We start from the raw sequence: 12,984 nt of genomic DNA on the forward strand, positions 1-12,984 counted from the left end.
ATATTCAGGCACGGGAAATCTGAAAACTGACCTAAAACCGGCAATCCCGGTGTTTTCCGAAAAGTACTAGTACAGTCAAAATTTTAAACAGATTTGAATTCAAACACCCAGAACTCTATCAAATAATGCGTGTATGCACGCCATGCCTCAAGGCATCCCCCAGCTTGGTGGCGAAGCTCGTCACGGGGTCGATTCTATCGATCTGTGCCATTACATTTACTTCTGCAACGTTAGCTGTTTTTTCTGAAACTGGACCTCCGAGTCCATTAAACGGCTTACCAAGCACGATTGCTAGCAACCAAGAACTGAGCAAAGTTAGGAACATCACCGGGCCATACGGCTTCTGATTGATGCTCCGTCTTTGATCAGGACATTGCCTTTGTAGTGACTGATTGATACGTACCGTTTGTGTGTTTCCCGTACAGCGACGCACTACTAGCAGAGTAGCATACACAATTAGGTTCTGGAGCACTAAATAGATATTTGTGCTAGTACTAGTACTATTCGTTTGAAAACTGTATACTACAAGTATATTATGATCGGCGTAGTTGTATCTGTACTAGTACTGTACTTTCTAACAAGTGTTTGTCCTGATCTATAACTGATTAATCCGCATGACTGACAAGGAAAAAGCGGCGCTTATCATTTTCCCTAATCCTCGATAATGATCTCGGAACAGTAACCTTTTTTTTGGCAAGCCTGGATAGTAAAAATTATCAGTCTAAACGTGGAGACTCCGCTAAGGAACAGTGACACCGAGTAACCCAGCCCTCAATGAATTGACTGAAAGCAGCGCGGGAGCGTCTACAACCTTATTACACGCCCGTGAGCAATGAGAAATAAAAAACGAACTAAAAGTCTGAAAGCAAAGGGTCGAATATCTCTGAAAAGGACCCCATTCGGGGTTAGATCGAACTCCGTCGATTTGATTGCATGGACAAGCTGCAATGCATCAGATTCCACCACCACAATGGTTATCCCCCATTCTACACGGAAAAAAGATAAAAGATGCAGCAGACTAGCGGAGAGACTCGAACTCGCAAACTCGGGCCTGGGGTATTTAAACACCTCCTGCCCTCGTCTTCTCATCCTTCTCTAACAACCAGAGGGAGACCTCGACGACACTCTCTACCGACTCAACTCTGGGATATTTCCTGTTGTTGGAAGAATGTGGAAGGTATATATGGAGCGTATGTGGGGCAGTATGACACCTATTCCACGACATACTTTCTATTTTTCTTCCCACCACGGGAAATATGCCGGAGATGAATGTTTAGAAGCTACATGTCCTTTCATCTCTAGACCCGGGGTTCCCGGATCGAACGATGGCGACACTTTAGGCGTCGTTCTCCCTCATGGGGGCATTGTTTTTGGAGCAGCGGCTGGATGGAGGAGACAAGTGGTGGAGCGGTTTTTCATTTACCACATCAAAGATGGCGGATCTCGGCGGCGTGGTGCAATGGGGATTCGATGTCCGATGCAAGGAGATGGACTCGCGCAGGAGGAGGACGCTGTCTGGCGTCATGGTGGCGTCGATGGCAGAGAGGCCTAGCAAGGTCGGTGCGTTAGTTTTTGCTCTGAAGATGGATTGGTGGAAGATGGCGGCGACAGCACATGAGAGTGCGTCAGACCGGTGTATACCCCAAACCCAGTATGTGGCTTGGTTGGGGCCTCCGGCATTAGATGTTAGGCATTTGTGCGATGTATGTTTGGTATCAGGCTCGGACTATCGGCACACCTTCATCAGGTGGATAGAAATAGTGACATATGTTGCTAGGATGGTGGCTTCACAATATCTGATGTACTACTTTGTAAGGTCTTTATGAATAATTAATAAAATGGCTGCATGCATCGCTCAGATGCAGAGACCGGGGGTAATCCTCCTTTTCTAAAAAAATGTCCTTTCATCTCTGAACATACAAGCTTCACCTGGATTCCCTCGGCACTGCGCCGCTGTCTCCCCGAAGCTAGGGATGGAGGAGCGTACCCTATTCCGCGGCCAGGCACCCGGGGAGGCCGCCCCTGCTCGCCCCTCCGGGGGACGAGGCTGCTGCTAAAGTTGGTGAGCCGTCGCAGCCTTGTTCGTTTCTAAATCTCTCTCGATCCAGGATTCATGGTTGGTGAGCTGCACCCCCGTTCGCTTTTCTTTCTATTCATGCTTACGAATTTGAGTCTCGCTGTTGTGATATTATTATTAGGCCACCCCCTGATGTGTGCTTCTGAGTTTGATTGAGGCCACTAATTACTCTGCAGTCCTGTAAAAAGAGTACGCATCTCTGTTTTCTTCTTTCAGTATTATCAAAGAAGAGTTGTCTCCCATGCAGTTCAAAGGATTTACAAGCCATGTCAGAGGATTCTGCTAAAAGGTTGCTACAACAGGGTTTTTTTCTTTCTTCGCATACTTTGTTATGGTGAAGAAACTTGATTAAGACCGGTTGTTTCGTTCACTGAGCCCCTTACAAACAGGTGGCTGGTTGGGAGCTGAGAAATGAGGGTGACATTCTGAAATTACACAGGGCATGGAAGGTGAAGAAGTTTGCGAAAGGGCTTGACTTCTTTCAGCTTGTTGCTGCTGTTGCCGAGGAACAAGGTCTCCTTTCTTTTGCTAGCTATGTTCTTCATATTCACATTGTCTCATTGCTTAGTATTCAACTCTCCTTAAAAAATAATCTGATGGAAGTAATGACCAATTGACTTCCTGTCCTACCAGTCCCATGTCCTCACCGTATTGCATTTTAAGATTATCACTGTTACATACAGACCACAACAAGTTGATGCTGGCAAAAAATATATCTCAATCCAAATTGTTGTTACATTTCTAGAGGACAGTACTCCTTGAATTGGTCAAGACATTTTGTATTTCACCCAGAATCCAACAAATTTCTTGGCATGATTTTTGTTTTGTTTCAGTAACTATCTTGGCAAAGTATGTTTAAATGGGTATGCTTTTCCAGGTCACCACCCAGATCTTCACCTTGTTGGTTGGAATAATGTGAAAATTGATGTGTGGACTCACGCAGTCAGTAAGTGTCCCATATGGTTATTTTGGCTAATTTATTTTGACTACACAATTCACTCTAGGATTTCATGTATTATCTTTTAGTCGAATCTCTCTTTTAAAACTGGAGTACTTGTCCGAAAATTCAGAGGAGTGCTCATCCTCGCCTGGTCACGTTATCGTGCACCGTTCGACATCTATGAGATCTGACACAGCGTCGGTTGTGGGGCGGAGTTGCTTTTAATGCACTAACGGGTGGAGAACTTAGTGCCGTAATGTCGTTTGGATGGCCGTCTAGTGACCGGAGTTGCGTTTTGTACTGGCGACCCAGTTTGACGTGGGTTGCACTGGGGCTGTTTGGCCGGCCTGCAAAATCATTTCGAAAGCCCTGTTCCCACACATCGCCACTGGACATACTATGCCTCTTGAAGTTACACGTTTATTCAGCTAGCACAATCCCATAGTTACACAAATTCAGTTCTCAGGTCTCACACCACACAGGAAAATGTGATACAACAATTTTCTACAAATCATTATACCCTAATGAAAAAAGTCCATTTTACTCCCCTGAACAAAGTGGGTGGTTCACTTTATCCCCTGATCTATATTTTGGTTCCTTCCACACCCCAAACAAAACCAAACCGGACGAAAACCCTCCCGGCTGGTTTGTCTCCATTGGATGCTGATGTGGCACAGTCAAAGGGCGGTTTTGACCGCGGTGGGGCCTACTTGTCAGGTTGGACTGTTATAGAGCTGCCGTTCCCCGTTGCGATCTGGATCAGAAATCCCCCCTTCCCAGTCCAAATCCCTAACCCTATTCTCCATGGGCGGCGGCAGCGTGAGCTCCACCACCGTGTCTCCGGACGCCGTGAGCGCCGCTGGCGATGGAGGCGCGGCCCCGGTCGTCGCAGTAGCCCAGGCGAGCCGTAGCTTGCTGGAACGCCGGTTCCCGCAGGAGGTGTGGCGGCAGGGAGAGTCGGAGCTCCGTCGAGAGGCGAGCCATGTCCTGATCTCCCGCACTCCGGCCATGGATGCGCTGGAGCTGCGCTTCGGGCGGCACGTGCTTCTGGCAACTGCGGTCGGAGATGGCGAGCAGACAGTGACGCCGGCAGCCATGCTGGCGATCTGGCAGCAGCATTGCGGGGTGGTGCCATCCGAGGTGGTCGTCGAGTTCGCGTGCCCACCACACGACCTGTGGCTGACCTTCTCGACGGAGGAGAAGTGCTCTGAGGTGCTCCTTTCGTCAATGAAGATCAAGTGTTGCCGGCGTTGGATTCAGTTTTCGCGTTGGTGCAGAATGGTTCGATCTCAGCCAGGTGCTCTGAAGTACAAGAGCAAGCTCGGCTTTGAAGGCCTCCCAAACCAGGCCTGGACGACGGCGTCCGTGAAAGATGTTCTCAAGTAGCTGGGTGGCGAGCTGATCGAGATCCTGCCGCCGGCAAGCCGCCGCGAGCTTGAGGTCATGGCGTGGCTTCGTGACCCTTCCTTTGTTGGCAAGGTGGTGACAGTGGAGATACCTGAGCCGAAGCTGACAAACAAGCCACCCGAGTCCATGGATGAGTATGAAGCAATGCAATTCGAATTGGGTGAATACGGACCGTCGTCGCCGAGGAAGAAGAACAGCTTACTGTATCCTGTCATTTGCCATATGAAGGAGGTTGTTGATCGTGGTCCTCTGCTTGCTGAAGGACTGCCTGATGAGTGGCTGCCAGGAGAAGGCGAGGACCTGACTCGCAAGCATATCTTCAAGACTGTGCTGGGCAAGATCGACGGCACTGACGGTGATGAAGGAGTTTGAGTTTGTGTCATGTTATATTTGGCACTTTGGCTTTCCACTTGGTTTGTTGTACTGTGTTAACAATCTGTAGTGTTGTACTGTGTGTTCAGTTCTATTTTATGCTCGTTGTTGTGGTGAAGCAACTGTACTGCCAAAATTGTCCCAAATATTTGTGTAATGTGCTGGTACTATGTTGTCTTGTGAAATGGTACAATTGTGAGCTTATTTGTTTGTGCCAAAAGTGAACATATTTTGCCAAGCTTCTATCGAAAGGAAGTTTCTTTCAAAAGAGAACATAGTAAACAGTAGCATTCAACTAAACACAAATTCTATAGCTTAGCAGTAACAAACACTAGTTCCTCAAAAAGAAATTGTGTAGTTTAACAGCAACAAACACAAGTTCATCAAACAACAACAAACACAATTTGAAGGCTCTAAACAACATAAATTTTCCCGCTTAACCCCTCAGTTCATCAAACATGCTAACCCTGGTAGATTTCCTCCTTCTATGACTAGAACTAGCACCAACTGTTCTATTTGCTTGCTTTGGAAGCCTTCCCCTTCTAGGCTGTGCTGTCCCTCCTGTAGCTTGCTGTGAAGGCTGTGCTGTCCCTCCTGTAGCTTGCTGTGAAGACTGGGCTCTCCCTCCTGCAGCTTGCTGTGATGTTTGAGTTGCATGCTGTGAAGACTGGGTTGTAGCAGTTTCATTTGCTACTCTTTGAGATGTCCTTGGAGGATTTTCCTACACAACACAGAAAAGTAACAGTTGTTAGGTGTTTCACATTGCTGCAATTTCACAAGTACAAAACATATAGAAATTAAACATATGTAAAAATCATTACACACTTTTGTTTCTTTTTTCCTCTTCCTATTCTTGTACTTTCTCTTGTTGGGGTTAGTATTGCATTTCCTCATGTTGTGCCCAGGATTTCCACATAAACTACACTTGATCTTAGTCCCAATCTTGGAGAGTTTCTGTGCATGCTTAGGAGGCTCATCTCCACCTCTTATTCTCTCTGTTCTGGGCCTCCCAGGCATTTGCACATAGCTTGGAACTAATGGTCTAGGTCTGTCAGATATTGGCCAGCTAGGCATGCCCTCCATTGGCATCATGACATGTTCATATGGGCCACACTGTGAAGCTGCTAGAGCATGAACACATGGAATTCCTGACAATTGCCAGTATCTACAAGAACATGTTCCTGCTTGCAAGTCAACTTTGAATCCATGCTGTCCTAACTTCACCTCATATCCATCTTTTCCATTCCATATTGTCTCACACTTCTTAGTAAGTTGTATCAACTTGTTCAGGGCCACACTATGAAGCTGCTAGAGAATGAATACATGGAATTTCTGACAATTGCCAGTATCTACAAGAACATGTTCCTGCTTGCAAGTCAACTTTGAATCCATGCTGTCCTAACTTCACCTCATATCCATCTTTTTCATTCCATATTGTCTCACACTTCTCAGTAAGTTGTATCAACTTGTTCACTTTTTTGAGGATTTTGGGACAAATTGTTCCATTCCAATTGGCAGGCATAGCTCTATTAACTTGAATCCTAACTGTCACCTTTGCTCTGATGGCTTCAAACATACTGATGATCGGAAGACCTCTATATTCCACTATCCAATTGTTAAAACTTTCACACATATTGTTGTCGACTGAATCACAGAATGATCCTTCTTTGAACCATGCTCTACACCAATGTTCAGGTCCAGCCTGCATCATGTCTCTTGCTCCTTCTGGTGTGAGCTGAGCAAGCTTTGCCCTGTTCAAATTAAACTGAACTCTATTAGAAGACTTTGCACAAGCCCAAAATCTCTTCTGGTATTTCTGGTCCCTATGTTTTTTCTTCCAGTTAGCATAAATGTGCCTAGCACAATTTTTGTGTTCAGCTCTTGGTACAACCTTTGAAATTGCATTGATTAGACCTTTCTGCTGATCTGATATAAACACCCAGCCTTCACCTTGATTTGAAATCTCCAAGTCTTTATTTAACAGTGCCATAAACCAAAACCAGGAGTCCTTATTTTCCACCTCAACTGCCGCCCAAGCAATGGGATACATTTGCCCATTTGCATCTCTTCCAAGAGCACATAGTAGCTCTCCACTTTGAGCCCCCTTAAAGAAGCAGCCATCCAAACCCACTACTTTCCTGCACCCTTCTATGAAACCTCTCTTGCAAGCCTGAAAGCACACATACAATCTCTGAAAAACTGGTGCAGTTTCTTTTGGATTAAGCACAACTGTCACAATGCTTCCTGGATTGCTCCTCAATATTTCTAGCTGATAATCAAACACCCTGGCATATTCTTTATGCATTGCTTCTCTAACTCTCTTTCTGACTATTGCTTTTGCTTTCTTTATTTTGGAAACATGCACATATGCAAACATCTCTAATCTGATAGTGGCCTTAAATAGATTTCACTTTCCATCCTGGATTTGCCTTCATAATTCTCTCATACTTGTCTGCAATTCTAGGTGCAGTAACCAATCTGTTGTCTCTCCTCTGTGGGCATATGTGGTTGTCAACAAGTGTTATGACTTGAAACCAATCATTTGAGCTCCTCTTTGCACCATAAATCAACCAAGGACACTTAGGCCAAGAACATTTTGCCCTAATCCTACCAGCCTCATCTTTTACAAAGCAAATATGCCTCTTCATAGCCAGGCCATACTTCACGAGTGCCCTCTTGAACTGACTTCTTCCTCTAAATGTCATGCCCAAACTGAATATTGGAATTGCAGCCTTGCTATCAAATCTTGGAAATCTTGATTTCATCCTAAATGAATTTCCATGCTCATCCTCATCATAACTGTATTCCTCACTGGAATCCATGTATGAAGTGTCATTTCCTTCGTCCATTTCATCAAAAGGAATTAACTGTGCTGTACTTTCTTTCACTTCCTTCTCTTCATCAAGTGGCAACCTCATTCTGATCTTTCTGAGCACTTTCTTAGCATGATTTCTGAGCTCCTCTGCCTCATCATCTTCATCTGAACTGTCTTCATCTTTAGGGCACCAATCAAGATCTGCACATTCATCACTTATTTCATCAGGTGCAACATCTACTTCAAGAACATTTCCAGTTTCAGGTTGCAATTCATCTTGTACAGCATACTCAATCTTGTCAGGCTCATCCACATCTGCCTCTGAACTATGCTCCAGGTCATCCTCAGCAGAGCAATTGTCATGCTCATCTTCCCAATCATTGTCACTCTTCTCTTCTGTCTTGTCTTCTTCAATTGCAGCATTAGTTTCCTCTTCCTCTTTCTCTCCAATATCAGACACACTGTTCTGTCCATCTTCATCAACATCATCTTCATAATTCACATACACATCCACAACCCCACAATCTGTAATACACCTATCCATGAAAAACACATTTCTATCAGTGTCCAGTCGTCTCAACCCATCTCTAACATTTTTTCCAGGAAACAACCAATAAAGCCTGTGCTTCTCTGTTAGCTCTTCACCATGATAGGCCATCTTTATATCTGCTAATTGCTCCCTGACAGTAGCTAAGGATATATTGTACCTCTCAACAGATGTGAGTTGTATATTACCACCAACATATGACAATTGCTTGTTTGACTTCTCAAATTGGGCATTGTAAAAGAAACGGATGCCTAACCAATCTAGTTGATCCATTGCTTAACCTACAGATTAAAACAACGTTCAATCTTCAATTAGAACCTACATACAGCAGCTAACTAGAGCAGAGTAAGTACACCAAGGGAAGGGGATTGGAGGGATGGGACTCACCTCAGTTCGTCTGCGCCGCCGCGAAATCAGATAGACCGCAGCAGCCGCCGCCGCATCGACACAGCCGTCGACCTAGGGTTTGAGGACGGGGGAGAGAGCGGCCGTGGGAGAAGGAAAAGGTCGGGGAAGATTGACGGGTTGCACCGCCGCCGCCGCCGCCACCACCAAGACTCCGACCACCGTTGCTGGTCGGAGTTCAGCGCTGCCTCGAGGGAGCCATCGACGGCGACATGGGGGAGAAGAAGAAAGGGATTTCGATCTCTTTCTGATCCAGAATGCAACGGGGAACGGCAGCGTGTAATAGTCCAACCTAACGAGTAGACCCCACCGCGGTCAAAACCACCCATTGACTGTGCCACATCAGCATCCAATGGAGACAAACCAGCCGGGGGGGGGGGGGTTCGTCCGGTTTGGTTTTGTTTGGGGTGTAGAAGAAACTAAAATATAGATCAGGGGGTAAAGTGAACCACCCACTTTGTTCAGGGGAGTAAAATGGACTTTTTTCTACCCTAATCAATACGTTAGGATTGCTGCAAGTGTTCCTCCGGTGGCAACCTACATCACAACTGCTGCACACCGGTTCTTTACTCAGTTTCTTTGGCGTCCCCCCTGTCCGGGCACGTCATGCTGTTGCGCCCTGGCTGCCCGCAGATTGTGCAGCACGAGTGCGCTTGCCGGTGCCACCATCATCTGCCTCGCCTAGGTTTTTCTTCACCTTAGTTTTTGAATGCCCCGTCATCGCTGCCCCCGGACATACATCACTGGATACTTCATGCAACATCTTACAGAGGTACCACATTATTCTCAAGCCCGTCCTCCAGACCCAGCCCGTCCCTTGTAGGAGACAACGGGGAAAGTGCCTGCATTCCATTTTAAATATTTCAATGGCCTTCTCAATTCTCATACGCGCAGTGGTTTGCATCTCCTAGGCGGACAAGCACTAGAGCGTGTTTGTACAGGCTGCAGTGCCGGTATGTGATTGATACATGCAAAATCTGATCCTTTTGCAACTGCACCAAGTGCGCCTGCAGTAAATCTCTCTCATCTTTGGTCTACCTCTTCAGCAGCAAGTCGAGGACCCGACCAACCAGTATCACAATCAGCTATGCACCGAATGCCATGCAACGCTTAGGGCAAAAAACATGCCGTGAGTGTCGTACCTTCACCTCATGGTAGTATCACAATCAGCTATGCACCGAATGTCATGCAACGCTTAGGGCAAAAAACATGCCATGAGTGTCGTACCTTCACCTCATGGCAGTATCACAATCAGCTATGCACCGAATGTCATGCAACGCTTAGGGCAAAAAACATGCCGTGAGTGTCGTACCTTCACCTCATGGCAGCACAGCAAAAAGTATGCTCGAAATTGCCGCACTTGCAACTAAACTCTGATCCTCCACCGCGCACCTGAACCTAATACACCACGCGGCACTATTTGCAATGCCTCAGGTATTTTACGCCTTTCGCCTCTTCAACTTGTATCACCCTGCCTCGTACAGCACATCTCCAAATTTCTCGAACATGACACACGTGTAAACCTCACACCCATGCTGCTCCACTGGTGTTATTATCCTCATAACCGGCATGGTTTGCAAAATGTGTATGCAAGACATGAAAATGAGGACATAATATTTATGATTAGCCCGGATGTTAGTAGTCAGTGATGCTTGCTATTTTTGTCCTTTGTTCTTCGTAGTTTTCATTCGCGTTCCTGTCGTGCAGTAGCTGCTCATGTACTTATGGACAAATTGGTGCGTCACACAGCTTGCTGGGACGTACTCCCTCCGTTCCAAAATAGATGATCCAACTTTGTACTAACCTTAGTACAAAGTTGGGTCATCTATTTTGGAACGGAGGGAGTACAATTTAAGCATGTGATCCATGCTCTCACTCCTATGTGTGCTAGTCATTTGGGCGCAGAACTTGCCCTTGAAATATGATTTTGCTCATTTTTCCCAAACCTCGAAAGTCTATGTCAAGTGTGGATGCTTCCATACGGGCGTATCTGCCGAGCAGGTCGTCTCTCAAGCCCTTTCGAATTCATCTATCTCTCAGCATGTGGTTCACAATCTTGTGAAAGTCTGCCCTGAACTGACTCCTTTTGGTGTACAGCGGCCCCAAATTCTCATTCGCTTCCTTCAGGACGTGCCATTTGCACTAGCGGTTAGTATCTTGATAGCTAACTCCATTGCACGGCACTGTTCTGTACATCGTATAACATTGGCTATCAGTTACACACACAAACAGGCTCTACAGAAACAGAAAACGCAACACAAGAAATTCAGTCCTCTCTCCCAACACGAACTCTGCATCAGAACACTGAAAAATTATGTCCTCTCTTATGTACTACAAGGTCAGATCGGGAGCACCCTTGCACATACATAGATCAACATATGCATTGCCGACGGAGAACTGACCTCCGAGTCCATCCTGGTGCCTGTGGGTGTCTTTCACGGTTTCATCGTCGATTGGCCGAGTCGTCAACTGTCGCGCTGCCGCTGTCGAGTGTCGACCTAGGACGCGTGACACGACGCCAGGGCGAACTTCTCCGCAAGAGCTACTCGCCGCCGCCGAAACACCGAACCACGGTGGCGCACAACCACACGTTCCCGGATTACCCGCTCGCCGACGGCATGGGGAACCTGCGACAGGAACCCACATGACCAGGGGCTGCAACGACAGGCACGGGGACTCCATGGATTCCAGTCGTCATAGACGCGTATCCCATTTCCAGTCGGTAGCGGCACGGCTTGCAAGCCCTGTCATGTACCGCTGGCACACTTTGCCCCCGTTATACTCGTAGTCACGGAGCCGTCGTTCCCACATCTGGTCCACTTGACTTCACACAGCCCTGGCGCGCCCTGCATACAGCCCTGACTGCCGCCGCACTGCTCCACCTGTACCTACATGCCACATAGCATGAGCAGGCGCGCCCGTCCGCCAAGTCGCCGCACTCAGTACTTGTCTCATTACTTTCAAAATTGCAATCGTAATTACCTCTCTTGCTTTCCGAGAAAAAGAGCAGCATTGTTATAGTAGATTATTAAATCTTTGGGACCTGAAAAAAACCAAATTTTGTGTAGTATTATATGCCGAACAGAAATGGTTTACTAGTTATTCATTTTGCTGTTTTAAGAACCCTGACGGGCTGAGAATGATATGATTGTGTACTAATTAGAAGTCGTCTGATCATGCAAAATTGGTAGGTACTTAGTTGCTTGATGCCTATTGGCGGTTGGTCACTGTCATGATAAAACTTATTTTCATACAGGGAAATCCAACCAATTTAAATAAAGAAGAACGAGATATACAAAACTGAGTGATAACACTAAGTATAACAGTTCATTTATCGTCAATTGGTGCTAAAAAACATAAGCAAAATAAAGGACTCACCTGAATGTCTGTTTATAATTATTAGTTTATTGTGGTAACAGGAGGTATAACAGACTTCATCCTTGCTGCAAAGATCAATGAACTTGAGAGCTAGGAGGCCTATTGAGCAACAAAAAAGCTACTACTACCCAGGAGTAGCTCTCAGGAACCAAGCGAATAACCCTTGTTTCAATAGTCTGTTTGAACTTTTGATGTGTCGATCGACCGTTGAGTTTCACTTCGCCTGTGGTCATGTCTATCTGTCGTGGGTGATGCATTTCTCTGATGATATGAATTTGGGTCATCAATACTTGTCTATATCTTCTGAATATAATCAGTAGTTTGAAGGCGCCATGCCTACTATATATATGATGTACCCTGTGGCTAGACCATTTGAGCCTTTTTAGGCTCTGTTTTGCATTTGTGGTAGCTTTTCAGATTCTGGGTTGTGGGCCAGAAAACATTGCTACGACCAGTAAAGATTCTCCCGACAAACTAAATTTTGCAATCTAACGCGGTTTGGCATAACAACGATACCACCGAGTTACCGGAGCATTTTGAATCAGATAGACCACAATTTTTTTGTGCAGTATTTGACTTGCATGATGGGCAAGAAAAGAAGTGGTGAGAAGGGTACCCACGCCTATCTATACTCAAATATTCCAGAATTCGATCTTGTGACAAGATATTGCACGGACTTGTCCCTGGGGCTCTTCTTGTTGCAGCATTAACTTTTTCATGGATGAGATTGTCATTAACTCGGTTGCATTCTCCTACATTTGATCAGGATGGAAAGCAGCAAACTGCTGGTCAACTTGAGTGGATTATGAACTGAGTGTATATATACATACGCTCTTGTCATTTGGGCTAATCTAGGCACTACTTGGATGACAATCTAGTGTTATCTCAGGTTATGAACCGCCACACGTCAACACAAATATATCACGCTCCCATGTCTGTTTTGTTTCACAGACCTGCCAGTGCGCAAAATACGACTTGATTTGCATAAACTTGCGTCAGAAGTACATTCTGTCAACTTGAATGCAGAGAAGTGAAACCTCCCC

General features: G+C 45.9%; 1 pseudogene; it reads left to right on the forward strand.

The window, feature by feature from the left end:
- Nucleotides 1-1,878: 1,878 nt before the first annotated feature.
- LOC119318403 lies at nt 1,879-12,283 on the forward strand (annotated as a pseudogene).
- Nucleotides 12,284-12,984: the final 701 nt, after the last annotated feature.

The sequence above is a fragment of the Triticum dicoccoides genome, chromosome 6A (assembly GCF_002162155.2).
Source record: "Triticum dicoccoides isolate Atlit2015 ecotype Zavitan chromosome 6A, WEW_v2.0, whole genome shotgun sequence".
Classification (NCBI taxonomy): Eukaryota; Viridiplantae; Streptophyta; class Magnoliopsida; order Poales; family Poaceae; genus Triticum; species Triticum dicoccoides.